We start from the raw sequence: 13,276 nt of genomic DNA on the forward strand, positions 1-13,276 counted from the left end.
CACCATCTATTCTTTTCTTTTTTCTGATCTCGTTTCACCTGCTTTTTTATTTTTATTTTACTTTTATTAAGAAAATCATAAAAAATAAAGAAAAATAGCAAATTGAAGCCAAAAAATTCCAAACATACACAATAAATAGCTGGTAACCCTGTGTATATGAATATACACTTATTTGTGATTTCTGGACTTGGATTACCACTTTTTTCCACTTTTTAGCTCCAAACACACTCTTATTTAGTGATATTTACACGTCTAGAGACCCAAATTCATCATTTGATCTCTTCTTGTTGCAAAACAAGGTATATAAGGGCATAAATATTATCAATATCCGCAATCAAACATAAAAATTGCAAAATCATGTAAGACACTGCCCTTGTAATATAATTTTTGTTTTTCTTTGTTTTTGTCGCTTGTAGCTGCTTTGTAGCTCCTGTATACCTGTATACCTCCCCCCCTCCTAGTCTGAGTCCTCCTGGACGACTATGAATTGTCTGTGGGCGAAGCATTGTAGTTGTTTTGGTCATAAGTTTCCAATGCAATTGTAGAGCGATGATACAACAGTCTTTCCAATAAAGGTGCTCTTTGTTTGATTGAAGGGTTGGTGGTCGGGTTTTGGGTTGGTTTTGGCCCTTCGGTAGTAGAATCAGTAGATGGATTCTTCTTTACCTTGTTGTTCTTTTTCACAATCCAAATCTGCTTCCGCTTCACTTATGCTTGCCATAAACTCTTTGCGACCCAAACCTGCTTTGTTCTTTGTGTTGATTTCCTTGCCTTGAAATACCTAGGAGTTTTCGTTGATTGTACTGAAGGGAGTTCCTGTTTACAAATCTTTGGGATCCAAATTTGCTTGCTATAGCTTTGTGCCGTCATGAACTTCTTTGGAATCCAGATCTGTTTCACTGTCCTTGATTGTCTGGAATCACTCTGTTGTCTAGTATTGAAGACTCTGTTTTCCACCTTTGTTTCCTCTGTCACAACCTTTTTTGGTCTCCATACCAACTTTGACTCCGTTTTTTCCCAAGGTTGAGCTGTTATATTATTGCTTGTCTTCCTTATCCCATGTTGAGAGTTCCTCGTCGAAGAGCAATCCAGTTGTATAGAAACTTTTGGTTGCCATTGCTTCTTCTTTTTCTCTGGTTGTTGTTTACCTTTGTTCTTGGATTCTTCCTTTGGAGTTGTCTCTGATTCTTTGGTGAACTTAACTGATTGACTTTCACCTTCATATTTGATAAGCACTGATTTAGAACTCCAGTCAATCATTGCATTGTATTGCTTCTGCCATGGTTGTCCTAGCAATAATGGATGTTGTGTAGCTTGGTCTTCAACCACGTAAAACATATGAGGATACACATACTGGTTAATCTGTATATGTAAAACTATGCATCCGACAGTTTTGATTGAATTCTCAGAGTAACTCTTTAACTCTTGCTTGGCAGTTTGTAATTTAGTGTCATTTGTCAATTGTCTATACAAACTGAGTGAAAGTAGGTTAGTTTGAGCTCTTGAATCCAATAGTGCTCTGGCTTTGATTTGGTTGGTTCCTACTTTGCATTCAATGATGGGTTCTTCTTTGTCATTATCCATTTCTGTTATACTGACTGCGTTTATTCGTATTGCTTCTTCATTGCGCTGTTTCTGACGTAGTAGTCTTCTTTTCTCCATTCTTTCCTTCGCCTCGGCTTGCGCTTCCTCCACAATCTTTTTCTTTTTCTGGACACGCAACTTTTCTTGATGTATTTTGAGAAGCATGTCTTGGGTTAGCGGCAAAAGATACTTTTTCACTCTGCATCCACTAATCCAATTGGGCATTTCTTCTCCGTCTAATGTAGCAAGCTTGACGGCTCCACTTGGTGATAGATCTTTAATCACCAGCGGTCCCATCCCTCGCTTTTTAAGCTTCTTAGCATTCTGTTTCAGAGTGTAAACTAGGACATAGTCCCCAACTTTAAACTCTTTAGTCCGCACATGCTTATCAAAAAATTCCTTTTGTCGCCTTTTTTGAGCGTAGATAGAAGCTACTGCTTTTAGGCGAAGCTCGTCTAGCTTTTCCAGGTCATCTATTCTATTAGAAAGCTCGTGCCCTGTCCACTCTAGATCCTTAGCCACCCTTAAGGTTTAAATAAAGAATTCTATTGGTAAGATAGCATTTAGCCCAAAAACCATGTTATATGGGGTCGTTCCTATTGATGTTTTATATGCTACCCTATATGCCCATAATGTTGAATGCAACTTCTGGTCCCAGTCAGTTCTCGACTCAGATACAATCTTCGTAAGGACCGTGCATATGGTTTTGTTTGTTGCTTCAGCTTGTCCGTTTGCTTGTGGATGATACGAGGCTGATTTCCTATGGATTACCATGAATTTATCTAGAAGGATCTTTATCACTTCATTTATAAAATGTGTGTATCACTCACAATTTCTATTGGCAATCTATATCGTACAAAGACGTATTCATATAGAAATTGTGCCGTGGTCCTGGCATCTGCTTTTTGAGTTGCCTTTGCTTCAACCCACTTTGTTAGATAGTCTGTAGCCACAATGATGTATTGTGCATGAGTCTTATATACAGGAGGTGAAATGGATCCGACATAATCAATCCCCCATTTTGCAAAAGCTCTTGCCCCCATCATTGGTCTAAGCGGCATATCATCTCTTTTAAGTGGTACTTTGGTCCGCTGACAATCATCACACCGTTTAACGTATTCCTCAGCGTCCATATGTAATGTTGGCCACCATATTCCTGCGGCTAAGACAAGTTTTGCTGTCTTATCACCTGAGAAATGGCCTCCACCTACTCCTCCATGAGCTTGCTCTAGGATTATCATATACTCAGACTCTAATGCGCAAATCCTAAGCTAGTTGTCTTTACCTCTCTTATAGAGTTGATCTCCTATTAAAGCATAATCTCTAGCTTCTGTCTCTACAAATTTCTGACGAGCTTTTGACGTTCCTTCTGGGAAAGTTCTATTAGTGAGATATTCAACAATATACTCACTCCATTCCGGAGCGATCATTATCTGATATAATGTCGAATACTCTGCTGGCGGTTTTGATGAACATACAATACATACAGTGACATATTCATGTACGCTTTCTTTCATTCCTGGCCAATAGACTCCCAGTTGTAACAAATTCCTATATGTGTTCCTTCTTGAACAATGAAATGCACATTCCTGAACATGTGCTTCGCGCAGATATATATTATATTCCTCAGGATTGATGCATAGTCGTAAAACATGATCATTTCCCAATTGGTACAACCTTCCTGCAACCAATTGAAGGTTCTTGGATTGCTGAATAGCAATATGTTTCTGGTTGTATTCTCTTCTATCAAACTCTCCTCCATAGGTTAATAAGCTAACGACATTTTGAGACCACTTCGGTATCATTTCTATGTTGAACAAGTACGGGTCTAGCATGTCGTCATCTACTCCTATAGGGTCTTCCCCATTCGTCAATCGCGAAAGATGATCAGCTCTAAGATGTGTTTTTCCTTTTTTTACTACTACCGTGAAGTCGAATTCCAGTAAGATAATGAACCATCTCACTATTCTCCCGGTATTGCATGGTTTATTGACTAGGTAGAGCAAGGCTTGGTGATCCGTAAAAAACACAAACTTGTTGGCTAGAAGATAATGCCGAAATTTCTTCACAGCATATATCATTCCTAATCCTTCTCGCTTTGTTGTGGTGTAATTCTTCTCTGCATTGTTGAGCTGTCGACTGGCGTAACAGATAGGAAAATCCATGTTTCCTTCTTCTGGCTGAGCTAGAATGCATCCTATTGCATATGCAGAAGCATCTATATGCACATGGAATATCTTCTCCCAATCTGGTGATTTCAAAACTAGAGCAGTAATGAGTGCCTCTTTCAATTTCTTGAATGATTCCTCACACTCCTCTGTCCATTCAAAGTTCACTATTAGCCTGTAAAGTGGTTGGCCTATTATAGCGTACATGTAAATGAATCGTCTATAATATCCCCAATGTCCCATAAAGCTCTGTACTTGTTTCGCATTGGTTGGTCTAGGCATATCCACTATAACTTTTATCTTCTCTAAATCCGTGGATATTCCGTTTTGTGAGACAACTCCTACTCATCATATGATAATGGTGTCTTGGTTGCTTCCTAGCCTCTCCGGACTCTCAAGCTCTCCTTTCACCGCTTCTACCATTCCAACTCCTACTCTCTACCCCACAACTCAACTAATACCTAAAACTACCTAAGTCTATCTAAGTCGAAGGATCTAAGCCAGACACACGCTCCCTAGACTCCCTCTAAGAACCAAAGAGTTCTCCACCCTCTGATCCTATCTAAATGTGAAACACGACTCTGGCCAGCTAGAGAATCCCTATCCTCAAGGACTAGTCTTGGTCACCTACCTAGGATTTTCGTCCCCGACAGCGGTGCCAATGTTGGCGGATATGCCGCGACGGACGTCAGCACAGTGAGAAGTCACCTAACAAGATTTGTCAGCTAAGGACAAAGCTCGACCCACAGGCACGTGGAAGCAAGCATAGGGTGTCAGCCTACACTCGACCGACTCTCGACTAATTCCTACGGAGGTCTCTATCCAATGTCTAAGCTACAGCTTTTCGGAGTGCTTAAGATGAGATTTCCTACAACGCTTCCAAGAGCTAAATACCCATCAAACATTCTCAAAACGCCACAGAACTTGAAGGAGACCCTACGAACACCAATAGGTTGCTCTCCCTAAGGTCCATGAACCAAAATCCCAACCCTAAACACCTAGTGCAAAATACGTAGGATGTCTAGTCAAAATTTATAGGTCGTCATTTTCAAAAACTAAAGTGCCTAATGTGTAGCTCTACTCGATGCGAATGCGTAGATATGCTGAAATGAAAAAACGGATAACGTATGCTCATCGAATCACCAGATGTAGCTTGTGGGTCGAGTTCGTAAAACCAGACCGTACACCCACAATGTAGGTATTGGTCCGTAGGTCTCGTCAGGGGCAGCATGCTGCACTTCTCCGCACTCGATTCCGACCATTGGTGAGCGCGTAGCGTCAAGATGAAACTCTCACTCTCTCTCGTACACAATACGCTCACTCATAGACAGAACTTTTGAAAAAATGACAAAGGGTCCTTTCATTAAGGTCAAAAATGGTATAAATACCTTACAATCTCAAACCCTAATGTTCCAATTTAACCATCTACTCAATCTAAATGTCAAAAATGGGATACAATCTGGAAGCTTCTGCAAGCCCCACTATTTACAAAGGTGAAATGTCGGGTTTCCTCAATTAAAGAATAATTACAAAAAATAATATTCTGCCGAGCAGTCATTTTCTGTTGGGTGTGTCCAACTGCTAATAATAAGCTTTTCTTTAAACTTTTCGAAAGCATTGTTCTGCTTAGCAGACCATGTGTACCTAACGTTTTTTTTTTTTAGGTCATGTAATGGTCCTGCTATTAGTGAGAACTTTCTATGAAGCGGCTATAGTATGCACACATACCTATAAAGCTTCTTAGCTCATGAAGATTCCTTGATTTAAGCCATTCTTTTATTACCTCTAACTTGATGGATCCATTTGGATGCCATCTTGGGAGATAATGTGACCTAAATACTGAATCTCTTGTAAGAAAAAATCACTTTTCTTTCGATTAACATAAAGTTTATTCTCTCTTAAAACTTGAAATATTACCTGGAGGTGTTGCTTGTGTTTGTCTAATGGCTTAGAGTAGATGATGATATCATCAAAGAACACTCCAGTAAAGGTTCGGTGAGGCCTAGGTATCTTCTCCATCAAGTGGTTGAATGTGGTTGGTGCATTGATCAAGCCAAAAGGCATGACAATATATTCGTAAAGATCAAACGTAGTGCGAAATGCGGTCTTCACAATGTCTTGATCAACTATCCTTATTTGATGATAGCGACTTTTTAGGTCAATCCTACTGAAGTAGGTGGACCCTTGTAGCTTATCAAATAGGTCTTCTGTTCGTGGAACAGGAAACCTATTCTTGATAGTGATCCTATTTAGTGCTCTATAGTCGACACATACGTTATGTGCCATCTTTCTTTTGCACCTAGTAGCACAGGAGAACAAAATGGAGATGAGCTAGGCCTAACCATGCCGTTCTCAACTAACTCATGCACTTGCCGCATAATCTCCTCTTGTTGAGCTTGAGGAACTCTATCAGGAGGTTTGTTAGGTGTGAACTTCCTGGAAGAAATTCAATTGCATGGTCATCATTGCCTTGTTTAGGAGGTAACTCACAAGGGATGTTGTCAATAAAGACATCTTGAAACTCCTTGAGAAAATTGGATAACTCTAATTCCTTTTGATTGTGTATATTTTTTTGGGCTAAAGCATTAGGTTCATTTTGAGAGTCTTTAACAAAAATGATGTACACGGAAATAGAGCTCTTTATTGACTTATTGAAAGCTTGCGTATGTACAATGGGTATGGTGTTACCCATTTCCTTGACATCTATGTACATATCTTTTTCCGTCAACCTAAAGGAGATTCTCCTTTTAGGGAATTTAACATTGGCAGCCATGCGATCAAACCATGGTTCCCCTAGGATTACATCCTCATGCTTGGAGAGGAGAGATAAAGAATTCCTCTTTGTCCACATAGCTTTGGACATGGAGCCTCAATTTCCTGATTAAGGGAATGATTGAAGCTTCTTGCTCCTTGCTCCTTGAAAGAACCGTCTGTGGGGAAATCTCACATCTCGTAAGCTTGTATGCCTAGCTTGGTGGCCAACTCTGTGGATATGAAATTGTCAGTAGAACCAGGGTCAAAGAGAATAAAAGCATCATGTTCTCTTACCTTTCCCCAAGCATGGCATAAAGGAGATCCTTTGTGGTGAGTTTCCTCCTCTTGGATTTCCACCAAGGTAGCTCTAGGAGGCTCATGGCGGGTGTTCTTTTAGGGACAAGTGTGGTACGCATGCCCTTGCTCGCCGCACTTGAAACAACGGTTATCCTTGCGATAACGCTCAAGCTCTTCAGGAGAGAGTTTATTTTTGCATTTGTAAACTCCCTTCTCTTTAGCTTTGTTGGAGTTTCCCTTAGGAGACTTTTGGACATTGTCCTTCCCCTTAGGCTCATTGGAACCCTTGTTTTTCGTGGTCTTAGAATTTCTTTTAGCCCCCGTTTGGAAATTGATTCAAGAAGCCACCATAGTATGGTGTATAACCACCGATATGGTGCATGGATTTTGGGATACTCCGTCATTTCTTCAGTTAAGCCTGCAAAAAATTGTTGCTTTTGCTCTCCAAAATCCAAATTTTTGAAGACAGTGGCTTTGAGTTGTAGGTCCCAAAACTTGTCTACATATTTGTGAATGGATTCATAGGGAGAGAGCTTCAAGCTTCACCATTTGGTGAGTACTTTGTCTTTGGCATCGGTGGCCAAAAACTACTTCATAATGGAAGCTCTTAAAGCTTTCCATGTTTGTGGAGCTTCACCGTTGGCCCGTAGGCTAGACCACCATTGCCTGGCAGATGTTTGAAAGTGCATAGCTACATGGCATAGCTTAGAGGACTCTGTGAAGCCCTCATCTCCAAATGCAACATCGAACTGTTGGATAAAGGCCAAAACTTTGTCCGTAGCACCAAAGGTGCTATTGTAGGTAAGGATAGAGATGCTCTTCTCTCCCTCTTTGAACCTCTTGAGCTTGGATGACCTCTTCCATGTGGCATAGGATTTCCTATGTCCCCTTTTTTTTGATGGTTCAAAGGTTGCACCATCACTTTCTTCAGAAGGTGAAGAATTTGAGGAAAATGGGGAAGAAGGTGACCTCTTTCTTTCCTTTTTATTGCATTGATCTTCTTTGTCTTCACCATCACTTTCATAAGAGGAAGAGGATGAAGAAGATGGAGAAGAGGGTGTCCTCTTTTTTTTCTTTTCTTCTCTTGCTTTTTGTCATCCCTCTTTGAAGTATGGTGTGGAGAAGTATGCGATGGTCTTCTCCGTTTTGAGGGTGATGGAGAGCGTTTGAGCCGCCGTCTTCGTGGAACCATCTCCACCGAGGTGGCAAGAGACTCACTTCTTTCTTGTTCCTTTGGTGGAGGCTCTTGAATTCTCCTTTGAGAAGGAGATGCATCATCAAGGAGAAAATTTATGAGCCCTTCATATGGATCCTCTTCGTCTTACCGAATCGGAGAGAGACCTCTTTTGGAAGTCTTGCAAGGAGGCTTCCTAGGTGCTCTCTTGTCATGGTGGGGAGCTTGGAGAATCCCATGAGCACAAAGCTGCTGTTGCACTTCACTTTGGAGAGATAGAATCCCCATGGCTTGTTGAAGCCTAGAAACAAGATAGTTAACAAGCACCGGGGCATCATTAGTAGCTTGCTCATTAGCAAAATCAAAGTTATCAACATTAATTTCACTCTCTTTACTATTGTCAGCCATTCTAACAACTTTTAGGTGTAAACTTTTTAGGCGTACTTTGGCACTTCAAGCCCTAGTTGCTACTCCTCTTTACCCCTTTCGAAAATTCACTCAAGCTACTATACCCGTAGCTCAAATACCATTAATTGCAAGGAATAGAAGAGAGGATCATTCAACACCAAAACAAAACCGGCTCCTGTTAAGCTTCTAATAGCTCAATAGTTTTAAGCCATAGGCAAGCCCCGTAGGACTCCACTATTAAGACCATAGCTTTCGACGGTGATGCCCCGTTAACTGCACAAAGGCAGGCACACTACAGCGGCTGAAAAATCCCTATTCTACTTACTCACATGCAATTAATAATACCAACCATTTATAGCTAGCTTGAGGACCTCCCTTCTTGAGCAAGAACATTATGAGAAATATGGACCTTGCATGGGCCTTGTAAGGAATCCTAATTTTTAGGGATTAAGGCTATTGTTGTGTAGGGTTAAGGGGACAAGGGTATTCAAGAAGCTAGTTTTGAGTAGGCTTTTCTAGCAATTTTTTAGACACATGTAGGATGTGGACCTAGGAGGTCACCTTCTCTCTCTAGCTTTTTGAAAGTGAAAGGAGTAAAGAGGTGTGGCCACATCATCAAAAACGTGGATCACTAAGAGCCAAAATTTGACTTTTTTTTAAAGAAGTTATTTTTACTTATTTTTGAGTTAAAACTCCCCCCCAACATATATCCATATCAAAAAAGTATTTTTTGACCTTTTTCCTAACCTACAAGCACTAAAAGTCCAATTTTTTGAAAAAAAAAACTCCCCCCCCCCCCCCAAAAAAAAAACCTTTGTTCTCTTTTCCTCCTCCCTCCTTTCTCCCTCTCCTCTCCCTCCCTGCCCCCTTCTCTCCTCCTCCTCCCCTCTCTCTCCCTCTCCCCCACTGCCCCCTTCTCTCCTCCCATGTTCCTTCCTCTCCCTCCCTGTCCCCTTCTCTCCTCCTTCTCCACTCTCTCTCTCTCTCTCTCTCTCTCTCTCTCTCTCTCTCTCTCTCTCTCTCTCTCTCTCTCTCTCCCCCCCCCCCCACTGCCCCCTTGTATCCTCCCATGTTCCTCCCTCTCCCTCCCCCCTCTCTCTTTTCATCCTTTGCTTCCTCACGCAACAGCTACCATGGTGCCCAAGGACATCACACTCGTATGCATACATATTTTCTTGTTCGCAACGTTTGCACCAAAGGCCGCATGTGAGGGTGAGCAGAGGTCATCCTAGGAACATCGTATCGTCGCCAGTAAGATGAATGTTGATGGTTCTTCAATATCTTACTAATACCATCACATATTTGAATAAAACACCCATTTATGCAAGGTAACAATATACTTCTTACTTTTGGTTGTGTTCTTCTTATCATAGACTTTGAAGTTTAAGGTGTTTCCTCTACTTGTTTTGTAGTGCTTGGTGCAAAGGTTGCTTTTGTGTACAAATAGTGAAAGGCTGCAGGTTAGAGAGGCCAAGTGTCACTACTTTTCCTCTAAAACAGTCTTCTTTGTTACATCTTGCAGGTAGGTGCTTCAAATTCATGCTTATTAGAGGCGGTAAGCTCATCCTAATATATATTTTAGGATTATTTATTCCCAGTTAGATAGAAATACTTGCAAATTTGTACAACATTTACTTAACAAGTGTCTTTATTATACGACTTGCAAATGTTGAATTCATACATGTTTTTGTTACAAGGTGACCTCTTGCTATGCTAGTTGAGTGGTGTTGTTTGCAAGAATGGCTCAAGGAACTGGCATAACATGAAGCTTTTACGATGGCACAAAGCTCTCCTCGGCGGCAATGTGGCTCCCACTACACCAAAAATCATTATGCTAACATGGAGAGATCCCTAGGAGGATAATGCAAAAACTTTTCATCAGCAACAACACACCCTTTCCTAACATGAGGGCACTCCTACCAAAGATATTTTTATGTGATAGGTCACCCCATGATCATACCATGTCATGGAATGGATGTAAGAACTATGACCGCACTACTCCTTGGAAGTTGTTCACAGATGTATGTTTACGAAAGTTAATGAGAAGAAATTTGGACTTTTTTGTTTAGTGATGTGTAAGATCACTCTAGGTCTACCATATTTTAGATTGTTTGATAAGTTAAATAAGATTTGTAGTCATATAAAGTGTAACTTTGTTTTTGTTTGGTAAGATTGTGCATGAGAAGACATGATAAAGTATAAGAGATCTTGACGGAATAAACCTCGATTAGATTCCTACCATGCACTTGTGACACCAGACCTCTCCTTGAACCCTTTGATTTCTATCATTGTGGGAAGTCCAAGGGTGGTCTATTTTCAAAATTTTAGCAATAAATGTTTTTTAAAGGAAATTCTGATTATTTTAAAGTTTGTACACAGTCTAGGAGCTCATTCTGATTGTTTTCCTTCAGTTTCAATTTTTGATCGAGGGCACTCCTTGGAAGCCACTTTTGAAGGTGTTAGGGTGGAATTTTGAAAAAGTTTTGTATGTAGGAAATATAGTCCTTAACACAATAAAAAACATTGGTTCTTTGAGTATTTTTAGATTCCATGGTTTTAATGCTTGTTCGAGCCCGTAGATTAAGGAAAAAGTAAGAACTATCTGTTTTACATCATTTTTTAAGAAATTGCCAACTTGCACGTTGATTTTTGGAAAATCCGAGTAGGATATGATTTTCTCTCATCACACGATGGTCGAAGAGCGCGACGAGATGAACAAATTATGCACATCTTACCCTTTTCCTATAGGACCAACAAGCCCGGTACCTGACTCTACCAAATAAATAATACAACGTCCGTCGTAGGTGATAGGAATGTGCGTAAGCGTTAACATGCACCCTTCCTGATGTAGATTCCGTCCTCGGAAGCTATTGAGTTGAAGCTTGCTCGTTGAGGTGGAAGAGCATTTGAGATGAATGTCCTTAGCCTTCTTCAGTCACTGCAAAATCAAACAACATTGGCACAGTAATTGCATTCTCATATACAATTAAAAAGCATATGCAATTTTAGGCAGACAAATTGATTGGTAGCAAAATTTTAAACCATTTGTCAGCAATAAACATTAAATTGCAATATAATCAAACGCATAAACAGTTGGGAAGGTAAAAAACTAAACAAGTTCAGGGTCGCTAATTCAACGGTAGAAAAGCACTAAAGATTGACTATTAATACCAAGGGTAAGCTTCTCAATTTTCTTTGGTCAATTAAGTTGTTTAATCGGAGAGCCAAGTATTTCATGTCCGAGGGCTGACTAGAGGCTATACCTAGAAGACCTTGTAGTTAAGCTACGATAAAAGGAATTGCTCATGAAATCATCGCCTAACTTATTTTCTTCTCTTTGACCCCCAAAGTATTTTCACATTGTTTCAATTTTGATGTGTGTGCTTATTTTGTATGCCTTGGGTTTTTTGCTTTTCAAGGAAAAGCTCCCATACTAGGAACCTCTAGGGCTCTAGTACCGTAGGCGATACATGTGAGTGGAGTACCAAATCAAGCTGAGATTTCTCTTCCATCTCAAGATTTTACATTGTGGAACTTTGATTTTTTTGTTTGTTTGTTTTTAGCATTTTGATTTTGTAACTTTGGGGGGTCATATAACACTGTTACCCTCCTCAGGCTCATCACACTATTAAACTCCCTTTATAATACTCAACTAAAGATCAATAGGGACTAAGCCCAATAGAAAGCCCTAGTACATTTCACACGATGCTCCCTAAATCGGATTAAGAACCTAAGTAACCATTGATTATTACGAAGGCATTCCCCATGGTATTAAGAGAAGATCTCTAATGCCTAGCTTGGTCAAACTAGCTTAGTCGGACTGCTTGATTTTCAAACCTAGACAAGTGATTATGACAAAAAATTACATTGAATTTAATGTTTGATACTAAGCAAATGTGCTGGATATTATGCTACCAATCACAATTAATGCAGACAAACATGGATGCAAAAAGATAAGGGGCAATGCTAATGGACAAGAAACACCTGTTTGTGTTAATGGTCGTGCTTGATTTGAAGTGTGAACGAGAGAAAGATTCCATGAAGGTCCAAATCCTAACCACAGCAACACGTTCCTGTACACACGAGAAAACACAAAGAATACCTCTAGGAGGCACATCAATGGGAAGAAAGAACTTTGCTAATCACTAAACTCTAAAACAGAAACACTCCTATCGTACTAATCCTACCTACCCTCCATCACTCGAGTGATAAGGATCAAAGGTGTTTTATGACATAGGTTTTTGTTTTAGTGTACCGGATGTGAATGTGTAGGTTTGGGTCAATGTTTTGACTTTTGTTGTGCATATTCGTTTGCTAATTGCTCTTGCTCTTTATTATTTTTGTTTTTTTGTGAGTATAAGGCTTTATACATACATTCCCTAAGATTGGGTGATTGAGAGGTCAAGGAGGAAAGTTGAGAGGGGAGTGAGTGAATGATGACTGTCAGCAAACACTCCCCCCTTCCTTGGGTAGATCATACCGTTTGAAATGTGCTCGTCACCCTTTGAAATCAGTTGTTCCAGTTGGTAATAGGTGAGGATTTTTGCCATTAGTATTCTATTACCTTAGGTGCCTCATCGAGTTACAAGGGTGGTAAGGTACTCTCCCAGGATCGAACTTGAAGTGGTTCATCAGGTGATGCTTGAATTTTGGATGGCCAATTTGTGCGCCCTTGTGGCCCCTCTTGTTGAGGGTCCCTGGGGCCCTAAAATGGCAAGTACAAGCTTTTTTTTAATGCATGGCCATGAGATAGAACTTGGCAGTTCAATGTGTTCATAGCAAACTCCCCCCCCCCCCCCCCCCCCCCCCCAAAAAAAATGGCAAATACCTAAACATTGTATCATGTTTATCAACCATTTTTTACTTCCTTGTGTCTATCCCCTGTTCTTGG

The sequence above is a fragment of the Adiantum capillus-veneris genome, chromosome 13, assembly GCF_014529385.1.
Source record: "Adiantum capillus-veneris isolate H3 chromosome 13, ASM1452938v2, whole genome shotgun sequence".
Taxonomy (NCBI): Eukaryota; Viridiplantae; Streptophyta; class Polypodiopsida; order Polypodiales; family Pteridaceae; genus Adiantum; species Adiantum capillus-veneris.